Below are 17,624 nucleotides of genomic sequence, written 5' to 3' on the forward strand. Positions count from 1 at the left end.
GTACCTGAACTGTGAACAAGCGAGCTACAGTTAACAGGGCCTATTGAAGGAAAAAACAGAAATATATTTCCATCTACTGTGTATTCGTCCTATTTCCATAATTTCTGAAAAACAATTGGTTTCTGTCGCCGGAAGAGTTGCGATACAGCGATGTACCAACGTGATTTTACCGCCCGTACAACTATACTCCCTGTAACACGCAAGGACGTTCTTCCTGCATTTCAAAAATGTAATGTAGTCTACAATTGAAAAGTATATTCAATTGTAGGCTATCTTGAAGTTCTCTACCTCCAATAAGCTCTTCAAGTAATGCAGTCGGTGACTATAAGTGTGTCACTATAAGTGTGTCACGCGCGAAAAACGACACAACGTTCGCAGGACCACATGAAACAGCATGTCCCACTATTTAAAGAAATGCGCACATCTGGCTATAGGAAAAACGTCTTCCTTGATTAATATCCCCTGAAGCTTGGATTGGAACAGGCGACGGCTATTAACTCCGTCATTGGCAAACATTCATATCCGGGGTCACCAACCTTTTGGGGCAGTCGAGCAGTGCCCACAATCGGCCGATCTGCTTATTCTCTCGGACAGTCTTAGTGCCTTGGTGGCCATCGAAAATAGCCACACAGAAAACGATATAATTCGGGAAATTGCCGCAAGATGTGGTGCATTATCCACCTATGCTATCTCAGTCACCTTAATATGGGTCCCAAGTCACAAGGGGATCAGCGGTAACGAGACCGTTGACAAGCTGGCAAAGCAAGCGGCATCCGAGCATAACCACAGCAGCACCATTGAGATTACAGCGAGGGAATGCAAGTCCCTCATTCAAGAGCATTGCGAGTCCAAATGGAAATCAGAGTTTTTCAGCAAGGCGGAAAATTCCTTTTACCCAAATCTGTTCGGAACCACGAGTTTCCATGCCCCGGTGCTATCATTGCCAAGAAGAGCCTACGCTATACTTATCTGTCTGCAAACCGGTCATTGCAAACTGAACTCTCATCTGCATAGATTAGGGATTCACGATACTGGACAGTGCGAAAGCTGTGGCGTACCTGAAACCGCTGAGCATTACGTCATTCCCTGCACCAAGTATGAAGGCCCTCGACAGTATCTGCGGGACCAAATTAGAGACACCGTTCCCTTCCGCTTGGAAACATTACTGGTCAATCCTCTTACCATGGGCACTCTGATAGAATATGCCCTACTAACCGGTCGAGAGTTATAAAGACATAAGGGACACCTGATACTCTCATCATAGATCTGGTGCAAAAGACCATTAGAAGTCGAGCACCAATATTAAACTTATACAACAACAACAGCAACCTTTTTGAAACCAAGAGCTATAGGCTACTTTGGGTACAATACGAAGGGCTACCAGTTACTCTCATCAGTGCTTGGTTGAATTTATTTACTTAGCAGAGATGGTTGCTAACGAAGTACTTCTACTTTTTCAACGTACTTATGTAGTTTTCCTCTACTTCCAGTACTTACTCATGAGGTAAATCAAATTTTCCCTACTTCTACTTCTGCTTCGAGATATTTTGTGATTTAATTACTTACTTGTCGCTATTTACGGTTGGTAAGGTAGAAGTATTATATTCTTCCAATGAGGGCGAGAGAGAAAGAGACCGAGACAATGGAATTCAAAAATTGTTTTCGCTGAGTACCAACAATAATTTAAAAACTATAACAAAATTTAAGGGAAGTCTATAATTTTCGTCGTGCTTTATGCGAAATAGATATGAAGTGTCAAGTATGTTTTCACGTAGTATCGGCCAATATAATTTAGGTACTGCATTATTGCCTATATGAAATGTTTCATTACTATCAGAAAAATGTTTGCAACTATCGCATCGTTAACTGGCCTCTAACTATCTTATCGTAATCTACCATTCTAGTCGCACAGGGCGTGTTCAAGTATGGAAAAGTGGTGTGTACTTTTCAACGTTCGGCCGTTAAGCGTCAACCACCGTCTGACCGTCTCACCACCGTCTGACATGGCAAGAGCATATTACGAATGTATGGGCAAAAGTTTTAAGTAATATTGGTTAGGCTTACCATACGTCCTCTTTTAAGAGGATTTGTCCTCTTTTTTGACTTTTTTGAAAGTGTCCTCGGAGGACGCCCTTTTGTCCTCTTTTTTGAGATTTTGTCCTCTTTTTTGAAAATTTAGGTCAGATTTAGAGGAAATCGCGAGTGATATGCCGTAAATTGGCGCAGAAGTGAAGCTCCGGCGGGTATTTCGGAGGGAAAAGTGGTGATTTAAGCTCTGAGCGAAAAGAAGACCTTTTTTTTTTATTCATCCACCTGGCAATGTAGAGAGAAAAACGTTATTTTGAGCTCTGAGCGGAAGTGATGACCTTTTTTTTTTTTTTTTTTTAGTCAACCGATCACGAAGTGGGAAAAATTTACCGGTTTTTAAGAATTCTTCTCCAGTTTTGCATGTCTGAAATTTCTGAAAAAGTGTCCTCTTTTTACACTTCCAAAATATGGTAAGCCTAATATTGGTGCACTATGGAAGCTTAACCAAATAGTTCCAAAACCTTTTCTTCGCACTCTTTATTTTTTATCATTCATTCCCACCTACAGTATAGTATTATAGTTTGGGGATCTGATACCAAAACCCTACTGAACCAGCTGCAGGTGATTCAAAACAAAGCTGTAAGAGAAATTGCCTGAATACCACTCTAACGTCGACTTGATACATATTACAAAAATTTGCGTATCTTTAAAATTAGCGATATCTATATCTTTGAACTGGCCACAGTAATGTATAAAATTAATCAGCTGCAAGCCCCGGTCTATCTGCAACACTATTTTCAATATTGCAATGATGTTCATAGTCATAGCACACGGTATGTCACGAACGCCAACTTATTCATGTCCCACTCTGACAGAGGTTTACCTCCATTCAAACGAGCAGGGATTGATGTATGGAATAAAGAGATTCCAGCACCTTTAAAAGGCTCAAATTATCGTTCATTCAAGGCAGGGATGTTGGATTATCTTTTGAGTAAATAGTAGTCGCACCTGAACACTGTCCACTCTGAATATACAAATCTGCAACCCATTTATTTGCTCCTTGTGTACATCGATACATTGATTCTGTGTAACTGTGATATCTTCCATATCTTGTCTTGATATTGCTGCTCCATGAATATTGCATTTTGCACGACATATTTTGTTATCCTGTTCAGTTGTCAGTTTATGACATTATTCTCTGCAGTTGTTAGTTTGTGACGTTATTTTCTTCGAATAACCATTTACTCTGGGACCAGTTGACTCGAAGATCATTATGATTATATCACCAGTATTACCAGTCAATATCGATATCGAAGCACTGTTTCCTTGTTGCATATTGATACTTTCATTTTGCCGTCATCGGTTGACGAAATATCTCTCTCGCTCTCTCTCTCTCTCTCTCTCTCTCTCTCGCTCTCTCTCTCTCTCTCTCTCTCTCTCTCTCTCTCTCTCTCTCACCATGGAATGTGTCTGGACAAAATACATCAAATATATTCTCCCTTTAAAAATTGTAGTTGTGTTTCTCTTTAGGTACGGTTTCGTTGCAGGCAGATCTTCTAATTAGTCTGAGTTCTTTCGTCCGAAGCACATGCACGTGGAAATTCAAAACTAAATGCACTGTTGTCTCTTTCTTTCCGAATTACATTTAAATGTAAATGTCATATTTGGGAGCTACCATATTTTTCGTTAGCCTACAATAACCGAGCTAATAGTTAATGCAGTGTCTGATACGGCTCCGTATTGCTTTTCGCCTCAAATACGGCCCTTATGATATTTTGAAATCGAGGGCACCATTCCATGACATTATCTGAAATGGAGCGCTGGGGTGAACAAAAGTTAAGAACCGCTATTCCAAAGCAAAAGTATCATTTGAATCCCATGATGCGGTCGAATTCCTATGTGTGGAAACCTCGGACCTCTTGGTAAGCAGCAGCACGAACCCAGCTCTCTGCACCGTCCACGAGGCTCACCTTCCACGTTTTTACAACCCGACAACAATCGTATTCATGACCACTTCTCACAACTACTTACTTACTTGCTTGCTTGCTTGCTTGCTTGCTTGCTTGCTTGCTTGCTTGCTTGCTTGCTTGCTCGCTTGCTCGCTTGCTCGCTTGCTCGCTTGCTCGCTTGCCTGCTTGCCTGCTTGCCTGCTTACCTGCTTACTTACTTACTTACTTACTTACTTACTTACTTACTTACTTACTTACTTACTTACTTACTTACTTACTTACTTACTTACTTACTTACTTACTTACTTACTTACTTACTTACTTACTTACTTACTTACTTACTTACTTACTTACTTACTTACTTACTTACTTACTTACTTACTTACTTACTTACTTACTTACTTACTTACTTACTTACTTACTTACTTACTTACTTACTTACTTACTTACTTACTTACTTACTTACTTACCTACTTACTTACTTACTTACTTACTTACTTACTATTTACTTACTCACTTACTTACTTACGTTCTTACTTGGTTACTTACTTACTTACCTACTTACTTGAGTTGATTTTAGCGTCGCTACTGCCACTCATACTTGAGTAGATTTTAGCGTCACTACTTCTACTTCTACGTGAGTAGCTTTCTTGTCTACTTTGATAACTGCAATACTTAGATAGACATTCAGAGCATCGGACAGGTTTTCCGCTCCTCATCAAGAAAAGATAACTCTCCGGGACTAAAGCCAGCGTCTCCTTATACTCAGTTGCGTTCAGCCGCACTGAGTGCCGAAGCGCCAATCTCCGCGTTGAGGCTCGGAATATTAACTAGATTTCCTTTCGATATCGCGAAGGCGAAAAAGAGCAACGCTACCGATCTAAAATGGCGTTCGCATGTCTATTAGGGTCTACCGACCCGGGTTCTACTGCTGTCCCCGTGGAACCCTTTTCCACGTCGACCTGCTAAGCTCTTATTTGAATATTTGCTACCGTCACCAAGCGGCCAATCTGGTCCTAACCAGAGGTGTTCAGTAACGAAGTAGTTCTACTTTTTCGAAGTACTCAAGTAGTTTTCCTCTACTCCCGGTACTTACTCAAGTAGACCTGAATTTCACTACTTCTACTACTACTTCATAATATTTTGTGATCTACTTACTTACTTTTCGCTACTTTCAGTTTGTCAAGTAGAAGTAGTTTAATCTTCCAATCAGGAAGAAAGCCTGAGAAATTTCGGAGCTGTTTTCACGGAGTATCGACATTTATTTTCATAAAAGCTGAGTTAAGGCCAGAATTTTCGTCGCGCTTCGCGCGCAGTGAACGCGGAGTATCCAGTATGATTTCACGAAGTTATCGGTGAATATAATTTAGGTAGCGGGTTGGCGTGGCTCCGTTCACACCGCATTGTCGCCCTTCGCCATATTAAATATTTCGTCACAGTATATATGGCTTATTATAGCGTTTGAAACTGATGTTTCGGAATCTAGCATTTACTCATCATACCGTAATCTAGCTGTCCATGGCGTGTCCTAATATGGAAATGTTGACTCTGACTATTTTTTAGTTTTAGAGCTGTTTTTGCACACCAACCTCCGAAACTTTCTGGACTATAGACATTAAATACATGTTCCGTTTTTACATTTATATTTCATTATGAATTCCCAGTACCATATATTTTGATTTCTAATTAATATCAGTTCTTTTGACTGGATAACGTACATCTTGAAGTATAAAACAAGTGTAGTAATGTCTTCAATTTCCAGAAATAAAGCTACATAATATAGCATTTTTACGGTCAAACATATTTTTTATTAACGTTTACTAATCGCACAAACTGTTTACACCGCCTCCAACACAACATCTCCGTATTGATCTTCGACTAAACTACAGGCCTTATCACATGGGGGAGTGCGCAATACCATGATATTTTCTAAAACGTGCTGTTTGAGTAAACAGAGGATTAGTATCGCATTTCCATATCAATACTATCATTTTCATCCCATGATGTGGACGAATGCTTATGCTATCGAAAATTGGATACCTGCTGGTATGCATCAATATGAATCAAGCTCGTCACCTTTTCCATAGTTCAATTTGTACCTTTTTATAATCCATGTGAACGAATTAGGATCGTCTTCAGAACTACTTACTTAGTTGAGTACTTTTAAAGTCAGTCAATTATACTTCATGGAAGAAGTACTTCTACTCGTACTTGAGTATATTTTTCGTCGCTACTTCTACTTCTACTTGAGTAGCTTTCTTGACTACTTTGACCACCTCTGGTCCTAACGTGCAACTGGCGCCCGCGGGCACCGCGTCTGTGACCTCTGGTTTAAAGGATAATTATGCTTGTGCAAAAGAATTATCAAGACAACAGATTTCGCGTTGTCCGGAGAGGTCTTTCATTTTTGCATTCGTGTTCCTTGGACTCGAACTTTCTCAAAATCCGACAACAGGAGTTCATGTATAATCTAAAATTTATGCATTGGGAGTAAGGTATCTGTTCGTCTTGCTCATTCTAATTTTTATGCTGTGATCTCATATTTGGTGACACGACAGTTGATATACAAATTAATTTGAATTCTCTACTATATAGTTACCAAGTTAGTCTTCTAGTTTATTTCAATATGAATATACTACTTAATAGTGTATTGTCAGAAAGTGTACATCACGGTTGTGTATGTGTACGGAGGAATCAATTCATTGTCGATGAAGATATTTCTGGAAATTGAGATTTTCTGTGAGTGATATGCTTATTAGCCAATTATACATAGAAATGCACACGATCATACACGTCGACCAAGGAGTGCGCGGCATCATCGCGTTTCAAGTTATTCTCGGGAAATCCATCCGCTTAACGACTGGCATCGTTGGACGGCATTTATAAACGTTACTTGAGATTTATTCCATTCCTACTTATAGCAATATATTATAAGGCAAATTATGCACGAAAATACACACGATTATAGGCGCCGACAGGGCGTGCGCACTGTGGAGCACTATCGTGTTTCAAGTTATTCCCAAAGAAATTCATCCGATTAATCACTGACAACGTGGGACGGTATCAAAGTGACTCGAAATTCGAATCCTGCGCATATAAATATATTACGTGACAATTTCTGTATATGAATAAAACATGCCAGTCCCTACATGTAGTAAGTTTAGAACGTCTGCTTAGGGTTGGTGTGAACCTCTGAAAGGTTCAGGTTCGTGTGAACGCGAACGTTTTTGAAAGGTTCTGTGTGAATGCGAACGTGAACCTCCTGACGTCACGTGACGTCATATTGTTAATTTCAACCCTGCATTTCAATGAAGTGCTAGCCTATATTAATGTGCATGATGCCTTAACGAAGACTCAGGCCACATAATGCCACAGTGCTGAAGTAGGCCTATACATATTGACGTTTTAAACGTCGCCAAATGTATCAACTGGGGCAACCAAATGATATAATGATCCCATGAAACCAATATTTTCCATGACTTTGTCAACAATTTAGACGATGACTTTCAAGGGAATATGAGCCTACACCGTAACGGTCTAGGCCAGACGGACAATGTATTCTGAGTATTGCTACGGTGATATTGAGCAGAGTGTAAAACCGGTTTTTTATACTTGCTACCGATATCACCCCATTTAATAGTTATACAGCAGTAGCCAACACCTCAATTGCACGGATTTGGTTTTTATGATATACTAATAATAATGATAATAATATAATAATTTATAGAGCGCCGAATATAACAATATGTCATTACTACACTAGGGCGCTGTACATAAAAGGCAATAAAATATAAAAGTAAACGATATGTATAAAAGACGAAGTGCATAGTTGTAGGGCGGAATGAACACTACTCTAGTTCGAACGCTCGTGTGAATAAAACGGTCTTGATTTTGCGTTTGAAAACATATAGCATAAACATATATATAATAAAGATATGAAATCAAGATTGAATCCGTGCGCCTGCTACATTTTTACATCAGACAACGATATCAATTTCATTGATTGGTTAAATAAGCATCATTCGCTGACTACCTGCATGTAGTGTATTTCGCTCTTGATGTTGTGTGATTGTGGGTCAAGCTCACAGCAGATGGTCATTAAATATTCACAAACGGAAAGCTGGATATGCAAAATTTTGTAACAAAGCAAGCTCGTTTAGTGTTGATGGTTTTTATGCTGCCAGCGCCATGCATAGAATGGCCCGCAGTTGAAATGCAATAGATTACCATCAAAGATGTTATAATGAAGTGAAAATTGTGATGTATGAAAAAGGTTCCCAGTGCAGAACCTACCAAGGTTCGTTTGTGAACCTGAACCTCTAAATTTCTGAGGTTCACACACAGAACGCGAACGTGAACCTCACGTTCACACCATCCTTAGTCTGCATAATCAGCAACTAGTATAGCATCGCCCGAGCAAGTCAATGAAATGTCGATCTCAAACCTCAGCTTCATGTGGATCTATAAATGCAATTTCTGATTCATCGCGAGCATTCGCGAACAGTAATTGATAAGATGTTTCGCAAATAATCCTTGCTAGCAATATAAAATGTTTGCAAGTACACTCACCCACTATATGACATTCGGCGGCATTCAATGCAACCGTCTCCTACACTTTTCCAAGGCATGTAGAAAGGGTGCAATAACGTAACTAAACAAGCAGAAGATATCCAGACGGATCAATAATGCAAATAAACCACCAACTAATCAGCGCTGTTTTGATGTGCATCATCTATTCCTTCAATTATGATAGTATAGTTTCTTAAATAAATATAGAGAAATAGACCTAATATTGTCGTATTAATCCCTGTTAACAATATACAGTCCATCCTCAAGATTACCGGACCATAGCACGACTGACCTATCGATCTCGCTTCCCATGACATGCCGCCCTATTTCTTGTCGCTTCCTTTTCTATACTATCTTCTTTACTTTCATTCAGTGTGCATGCCTCCTCTTTACATCGCCTAGGCCAGTGGTTCTCAACCTTTTTGGCTTCGCGGACCCCTTTTGACCGTCACGGACCCTCGCGGACCCCCTCCAGTTTTAGTTCAATTTTAGCTGTATTATGGTGCAACCTTCATCTGTTTTGTGCAAATATGAATTGTAGGCTTGTGATAAACAACAAAATATTGATTTTTCTTGAAAATAACATATACTATTTATGTATAAATTGGTAGACTTTGAATATTTCAAAGCTAATTTTGCTGCTGTATTTCTTGAAGTAAGTGGTCGTGTCTTGAAAATCCACGTCTTCGTTTTGATATGAACGAGGAGTTCCGAAAATCATTTCCGCAAATATAGATGGAGGCTAATGCAATATTAACGCATAACGCTTCCGACTATACGTTTGGTGTGATTGCAACATTTATGGCACCAAAATGAAGAAACATATATTTTATGAACATATCACGCCCAGCATCTAGCGCAGGGACTGGCAACATACGCACCGCGGGTCGGATGGGCCCGCGACGGCATTTTGATCGGCCCGCAGAGAGTTTCTACCGTCAAAGTGAAATCCTAATCTTAAAGTATATAGACAAATTTTATGCGCCAAAGAATGGATCCAAGTTTTCCAACCTGAGAATGACTGTAATGAAACGACTTGTTCTGTTCGAGCAAGCATTTTCGACCATGAACTATTGAACATTAACACGACAAGGCTGCGTACCAATATAACTGGTGATATGAATTTCAGGGTTGGAGCGTAATGCTTTGACAGCAACGAAACACTCATTGTTCATCAAAAACCAGCCTTGTCGATAGGGCATCCGCAATAAGAATGCGCCAAATCTGATAGCCAAGCTTTAAGAGTAGGTATATCATTGTCCGATTTATGACGAGTGTCAGCCGTAAATATTCGGGTTCATTTCAATATGAATATACTATTTAATTGTATATTGAATTTCTGTACCTCCAAGAAGCTATTCAAATAGTGGTTATGTGTATTACAGGATCAAATGGATTTCGTGGCGAGATTTCAATCCCTGCATTGGGAAAATTAGGGAAATACTTCGTAAATTATTATTTCAAACGACTGTTCACTAATTTGATGAGACTGGCAACTTTAAATCGAGAAGGTTTCGCCGACATTACGAAGTCACCCTGATTGACGTTACTATCTCCATATTTTTATTTTTACCACAAACCCCAACAAAACGTCGCTAAACAGCAATATGTTTGTATCAGCAGGTTATTGGAAAATTGGCGATGGAAATGAATTTCCACACTACGATATCTCATGTCAGACGATTATTATGATGATATGAGTCATGAGGTTTTAGCAGTTGTGGTGCGAAACTGCCTCATGCTTTCTCAAAATAAAAAATAAAAATTAGGTTATCAACCATTTTAAAAATTTAGAGGTCTCGCGGACCCCCTGAAATTGCTTCGCGGACCCCTAGGGGTCCGCGGACCCCCGGTTGAGAACCACTGGCCTAGGCCAAGGTGGGTGTCCGATTACATAGACAACTCCTAGTCGCTTCGACATCTTCCTTTCTTTTCATTGTATCGCATTTTTTGTGGTGTATTGAACTGATAAAATTGCTAATAAACCAATGATGATGATGATGATCTGTGACCTATGTGTTACCAATACGTCAAATCCCACGTATCACCCATTTGAGTGAGGCGCTTGGTGGAAACGGAGACGAGAGGAACAGATATCGATATGAGTCATCGGTGGAGAAGTCTTGGTCATTTAACTGGTCGTCCTGCACACCAGGTTTAAACTAATTAGAGCGAAATACCGGTGATCTAAATCTAACCTAGTTTGCGGAATGTTTATGTGCTCTATTTTTAATTCTAATCTAATTTATGGTTTTCCTGAAAATGCTACTGCTGGTGGACTGTATTCACAATTATCAAAGTATTCGGCGGTAACACAACGTTGCGCTACAGCACGCATAAATTTTATACTACACAGAACGTGGAGAAAACGGAACGTGGATAGCTATGGCGTTGTTTGTAATTCGAGTTTGCAATTGTGAATGTCACATCCACAACAGTTCATTTCTCGCCGTAGATCAGGAAGACAATGTGTATTTGAAAACTGCGTTTTGAAATGTGCGGCGCCATATCTCCTGTGCTCTTCGACCCAACGTATCGCACAATTCATGATTTCGATTCGGATACATCGCCAGGAGGTTTGAGTCGGTAGTCATTTCGATGGCGTGGTTTCGAATCCCATTGCTGCCACCACGCCAGGATACAGAGCCTGTACTCCATGTTGCACCACGAAACGATGTCGCCGCACGATAAACGTTTATTACAGAAGAGACATCTTAACAGCGCGAGTAGTCGTTATCAGTGATGAGCATCGGAGCGGAGTCGGAGTGTATTCGGAGCGGAGTTTTGCCGATTTCGTGACATTAGGAGCGGAGTCGGAGTTTAGTACAGATATTTTTTCAGAGATTTTCGGAGTTTTGTAACTTTTGCCCCCGATATCTTTGGATGGCTTAGACCAGAAGACACTATTGATTACAAACCAAAACACAGACAGTTGACACCTTATAAAGTTGTAATATGACGGGTAACATGCAAAAATGATTGCCAAGTGCATAAAAATTAGTCATCTGCACTGCAATTGGGGACTGGAGAGTAGACAATACTATAATGCCAACCATATTATCACATTTATTTAGTAAAACACATTACCAAGTGTACCATGCTTGCCACTCTAATGCTATATAACTGATAAAATGGTATGATTTACCACGAGCTATCTTAACTTGGTGATCTAGCAAGGCATTTTCCTTGAGCAGCGCAGTGTCTGTAGTCTCGGATACTTGACGAAATTCTTCGTAGTATCTCGGAGTCTGGGATTGAGCTCTTCGGAGTCGGAGGGAGTTTTCCTCAGAGACTAAAGTTGTCGAAGGGATTTGGAGTCTCGAAAAGCACTATCCGCTCATCACTGGTCGTTATGTCAGGCAACTAAATAAACGGCGCAATCAGAGAACTAATCATTAGCGTGCCAATTAACAGGTGCCGAGATTCGGCTCCAGTATATCACAAACAATTCTGGCGCATGGAATTTGCGAGTGATATTGGCCCCCGGCGTGACAGTAACTTAAATTTGATGATTTTGAAGAGAGTGGGTCCGAGCCCCTAAACCAGAAGACGGCATTGTCTTTATCTCTCAAAGACATGCTTATACTGCCACGAGAATAGTTATTTTGGCCGTGAGGAAAATTTACCAACAAGTCGCTGCGATATTGATCAATTCAGTAAAAAATAAATATTTGGCAAAGAGCCATATCTTATACCCAAAAGAGCCATATATGGCTCGCGAGCCATAGGTTCCCGACCACTGGTATAGGACTATAGGTCGATGTTGTCATTAAAGATCCCCAGGCTGTCGACTGATAACCACGACCCACTTCGGTTCTAGACGCTTAAAAGATACGGCTTTCGGGTACCGTGTGTCGATCATGAGCTTACATAAGACAGTGGTTCTCAAACTTTTTTAGACAGGCCCTCTTTGATGATAGTGAAAAATTTCGCGCATGTTTGCAATACCAGCGCATAGTTTGGTGGCATGAAAAGTTATGACTAGGGCGATTTTTTTTATATGTCAAGTTTTTGCAAGTAGAAACTTGTCAGTTTTTCAAGTCGTAAAAGTTTTTACGGGCCAAACTACTTCGTAAGGACTGACAGTTCCGACCTGAAATGAAGATAAGTAGTGCAATCCTAGCATTATGTGCGATAACACTTAATTTGCATACATGAGGTCAAAACTTTTTCATATCTTCCGTTTTTAGGTAAAAAATCGCCCTATAGTTATGACTGTTGAGAGACTTCTCAAATATGTAGTTCAGACTATACACGGAGCAATAATTATGAGTTGAACGTAATTCGCGCTGTGTGCGAAAAATATAATTCAGTTGAATGTATTGTCAAAAATAATCATGTGCAATGGAAGCACGTATCATATAGATATTTACGCAACTTTGGTGTATAATCCCTTCTTCTACCACAGTTTTGAGCTTATGTGTCCTAATTAACTATATTTGGAGTAACTACTCCAACGTGGTAAGCCACTTCGATTTAAATCCTTGTTTCTTAGATTAAAAAGACATATTATACACGGCATATGACATGAACTTATAAGAAAATATCATATTTCTTCGTAACTTTGTTCTTTTCTACGCACTCCGCACGTATGCTTGGTAGATGAATCATAAAAGCATCAGCTATAGCAGCTATACACGCATTTATACCAGTTACTCCTAATTCAGAGACATCTTCTCGATCGGTACAAGGTCCGTTATCAATCAAAATCTAGCATCGGTGTATGGTTATTACGACTCAATTATGACATTTAAAATCCTAATATAATTAGGATCATTGCCGTTGTTGTAATTTGGAAGTTTCAGCACAAATTAAACTCATTCCTGGTTCAAGTTCAATCATTTTTTCTCGTGCGGCTTCGCGTCCCCATCGGATTCTTTCGAGCTCCCGAGGAGGGTGCGCCCCTAATTTGAGAACTACTGCTATTAGAGAAGCGTCCAGCGATTAGTAAGCTATTCTGGAGTTGTACTCGAGCCTGCAACCCAACGGTGTTGCGGTATTGGGGGGTACCACTACGCTCCGTATGACCGCAGCCTTTGTAACACTCCTATACATTTCGAATAAACCAAACAAACCTATTAAGGGACTCACGACCTATAACCTACTACTGTAACTCAGAATGTTGATTGTCAATAGCTGTAATCGGGTTTTGTTTAAATATTCAGGTATTTTGGTCGTACAATATTAGGTATATTGCAATGTGCAATCCCTTTATATTGCTATATTTATTCATCCTCATTCGGCGCGAACGGAAATAGAATTTAGCAAACTTTGGTATCGTGTCATGGCATTTAAGTACCTGTAACAGGGTGACATCGCCGTCATGTAGTTATACACGGCCTAATTCGGTTCTAGGCCCTGGAAAGACATCGCATTAGTGAATGTAATTCCGGAGTCGACCTCGGTCGGACTACCAGCTACAACCTATCGGTGATGCAGAATTCTAACATACAGTTACGCTACTTCCTACCCTGCGCAACATCGCTGAATATTCTGTAGTTATTTCTGCCTAACACAAAAGTGGCGGCGACTGTGGTGAAAATACAATAAAATGTACAGATTATGTCTTCTCAAAAATTCTCTGTCAAGCTTCTGCTTCTGCTTTCCTGTTATTGATTTAGAAAATATAATAGGTTGGTGCAGAATCAGTAGAATAGTAGGGCTGGTAGAAATTGAGTATATGAATAGGACGTTGGTATTTTTGTCATTGATGTTTGGCCAGAGTGATTCGTTCCAGAAACGAGTATCTGTAGGGGTCGAGTCGAGCGTTCGCGTATCACTCCCTATGACATTACAATGGTGTAAATGATGTGGAAAATTCAATTCTGTACCTTCTATGCGACCAGAAAGAATATAAAGCCAGTTCTACATTAAATATTATTTGGTATTTTTAAACCATAACTATTCCATTACACATTTCCCCGAACGTGCATAGCTTTGTACTACATGTTTTGTACGCAGTGATAGTGATACCGCCCATTGAGATTTACAGCCTTTCACAAAGGAAATAGTATCTCGAATCATTGTGCCCTGCCCTGGCCCTAGTCATTAGGTGAGAGGTGTGAAAATACCAGACGACCTATAGACAGCAAACGAAATATAGCGAAAAACGACGTTCATTCTTTGATCCTAATACGGGCCACCTGAGCATCGGATCATTTGTATTTGCCTTGGCACCATGCACCGCACAAACAGATCGCGCAACACGTGACCCCCATTAGGTCTTTTAACGAGATGGCATGATTAACGAGATGGCATGATTAACGAGATGTGGCGTGTCACTATATCATCCGTTGCTTCTGTCAGCACGCTATACACACTTTTCGGCGTTCTGTCGTCCAGCGACTGCAGGTGTAGTGGCGGCTCGTTATAAGATTTGGTATACTTGGGCAAACCCTTATATTAATCCCCACGACCCACAAGTAACAATCTTATGTACGGAATTCATTTATTAACTTTGAAAAATTTTCGCGCTTGTCGCGGCTGGGACATTAGTGCACACTGAGTTTTCGTGGCATCATGTTATCGATTTTGATGCGTAATAAGATAAGTCTTGTTTTCACCCCGTCGGTTCACTCCTATCGGACGACTAAAAGAGGTCATCAACATTCTAGTGGCCCGCCCAATGGCTCCTAATGCTCAAGTGGTCCTTTGGCCAAAAACATTGGCCACCCTGCTTTAATCTCTATAAACTATTCCGAGACGCTGCACCAGTAGACTGGAATAGGGGACATGCTGACGGGGATTGCAAGGTCTAGAGCGGGAGTCGGCAACCCGCGGCTCGCGAGTCGCATGCGACTCTACGTAGCTTTGAAGAACAATAAATGTATACTGAACGAATATTATTTTTCTTTGATGATTTTATACTTTTATCTTCAGCGTTTTCGTTTTTTTAAACTGTTCGAAGGGTAAATTGAATTTTGAAATTGACTGTGAAGAAATGCGAGATTAGATTTTCGGGCGTTCTGTCTCCGAGCCGTTTGCGGGTAAATACAATGTTGCGGATGCTCCTGAAAACGGGTTGTTGAGTGAGTATTTTTGAGAGAGCCATTAAACTTGAAAATTTTCTTCGACTACGGCTTGCGACTCCCGATTTGTTTTATGTGACGGAAATGGTTTAAATGGTTCCATGTACGCTGGATGTTACCGACCAATAGTTTAAAGATTCACGTAGGGATATCTGGGAAGAAATGGTGTTTTGTGTAGAGTGGTTTATTAAACGAACACCTCGAAAAGACCACTAGGCGGTTGATGACAACACGACATCACAGTATATACGAATCCATTCTGCATGTGAAAGTTTGTTGAAACAGCTGTAGTATAACATAGTAACATTGTATAATATACATCTTTCTGGAAGATGTTTCTTCAGCATATAGATTACTAGATTACATGTAATACACCATTATAGATTACTGTCGTACAAAATGAATTGTGAATCAATAGAGTGTTAGAATATAATTTTCACACACAACTAAAACATTATAATGAATATTTATTGAAAATCAGTGTGACTTCCACTGTTCCCATTCAGATACCAGTTCAGGAATGCGAGGTTTCATCTCGGAAAGTACCATAATATTGTTCAGTCGAAACGCAACAACGTGATACCGATTGCTTTGTTACAAAGAAGCTTATTTGAAGAGCTTCTTGGAGGTACAGAACTTCAGTATACAACAAGAAGCTTATATATAATCAGTGGCGGCTCGTCCTATAGGGCAACTGGGGCATTGCCCCACCTAAAATTCTGTTCAATAACAATTTAACCATTTATAGAAGCACAGCGCTCAATATATATCGAGATCACAGCGAAACCCGCGTTCTTCTTGTGCTTTCGCTTGCAAATGCCCATACATAGCGAAGTCTCCGCGAAAATCGAATTCTCTTCTGTGTTTTCGCTTTGTGAATGCCTAGCCGGGGCTTGCCCCGGTAGCGCTCATAACAAGCTTTCACTATCTATTCTCTCAAAGCTGCGCACAATTAAGAAACGCTGCTTTACTCTCTCCTATTCGTAAAATGGCCGAGCAACCGGGGCAAATATGCTTGCTCGCCCCTAAGGTGTGATGTAACAATCGTATCTATATCTGAACTCGGATACCGTGATATGCGTTGAGTCGACCGTTGCTGGTACAGGTCGATTTTGATGGTGTTTCACACCATGATAATTCTTGAAACTTGGTATGTCATGTCGTGATGGTGGTATTTAACACTGTCCCAAGTTTCAGGGTTTCTACTCAAAGTTTAGGGTAGTAATTCCGTTTCCAAAGTCGAGTGTGTGCTGCAGACATGGGGTAATCGCGATTAGTAATCGTAATCGATTACGACGATTACAGCATTTTCAAGTAATCGTAATCGCAATCGATTACATTCGAAAAAATTCCAAAGTAATCGTAATCGTAATCGACTACTTCCCATATCTAATCGATTTCTTTGTGAATAAACGATTACTTTTTATTTGTCCAAGGGCTATGTCATAAACCAGTGATTCCCAACCTTTTTGTCTTCATTCCCCACTTCAGATTTATTCCGAGCCTTCATTCCCCACCAGTACCGTAACAGCACTTTGTTGGCCCCGCCAAAAATCGTTGGTCTTGGGTCCCCATAACCCCCTCAGCCCCGCTGAGCCTGTACGCTTTTTCCCTGCAACTTATCAGCTACATTGGGTCTACTGTTAAGTGCGTCGCCTTATTTCGATGAAACGCGCGAAGGGCGAAAAATTCATATAATTCATGTTTGAATCGGCCAATATGATTGGGAATTGCATATATTTTGCTATCAATTTTTTATCCCCTCTCTGCTCACGTAATCAGATTTACCGGTAGAGCTGAGTGAGGTGTGTTGGAAAAGGCACGACCCCTAAATAAGAATTGAACATCCTCGAGTGGACCCTTTGGTATATTGATTTCGTTACATTATGCTATTTCGTGACCTCCTATAACTGCTATGTCAAAAGATATGGAAATCGCCCGAACCAAAAGGCACACACGATTTCAAATTGGTATTGCTTTACTGGCAAATAATTTTTCCCTGCGGGATGGCATTTGTCCTGTGGGGCTCAGATTACCCAGACAGGAACAT

The sequence above is a fragment of the Botryllus schlosseri genome, chromosome 11, assembly GCF_051294905.1.
Source record: "Botryllus schlosseri isolate E-star chromosome 11, Bs_hap1, whole genome shotgun sequence".
NCBI classification, from domain to species: Eukaryota; Metazoa; Chordata; class Ascidiacea; order Stolidobranchia; family Styelidae; genus Botryllus; species Botryllus schlosseri.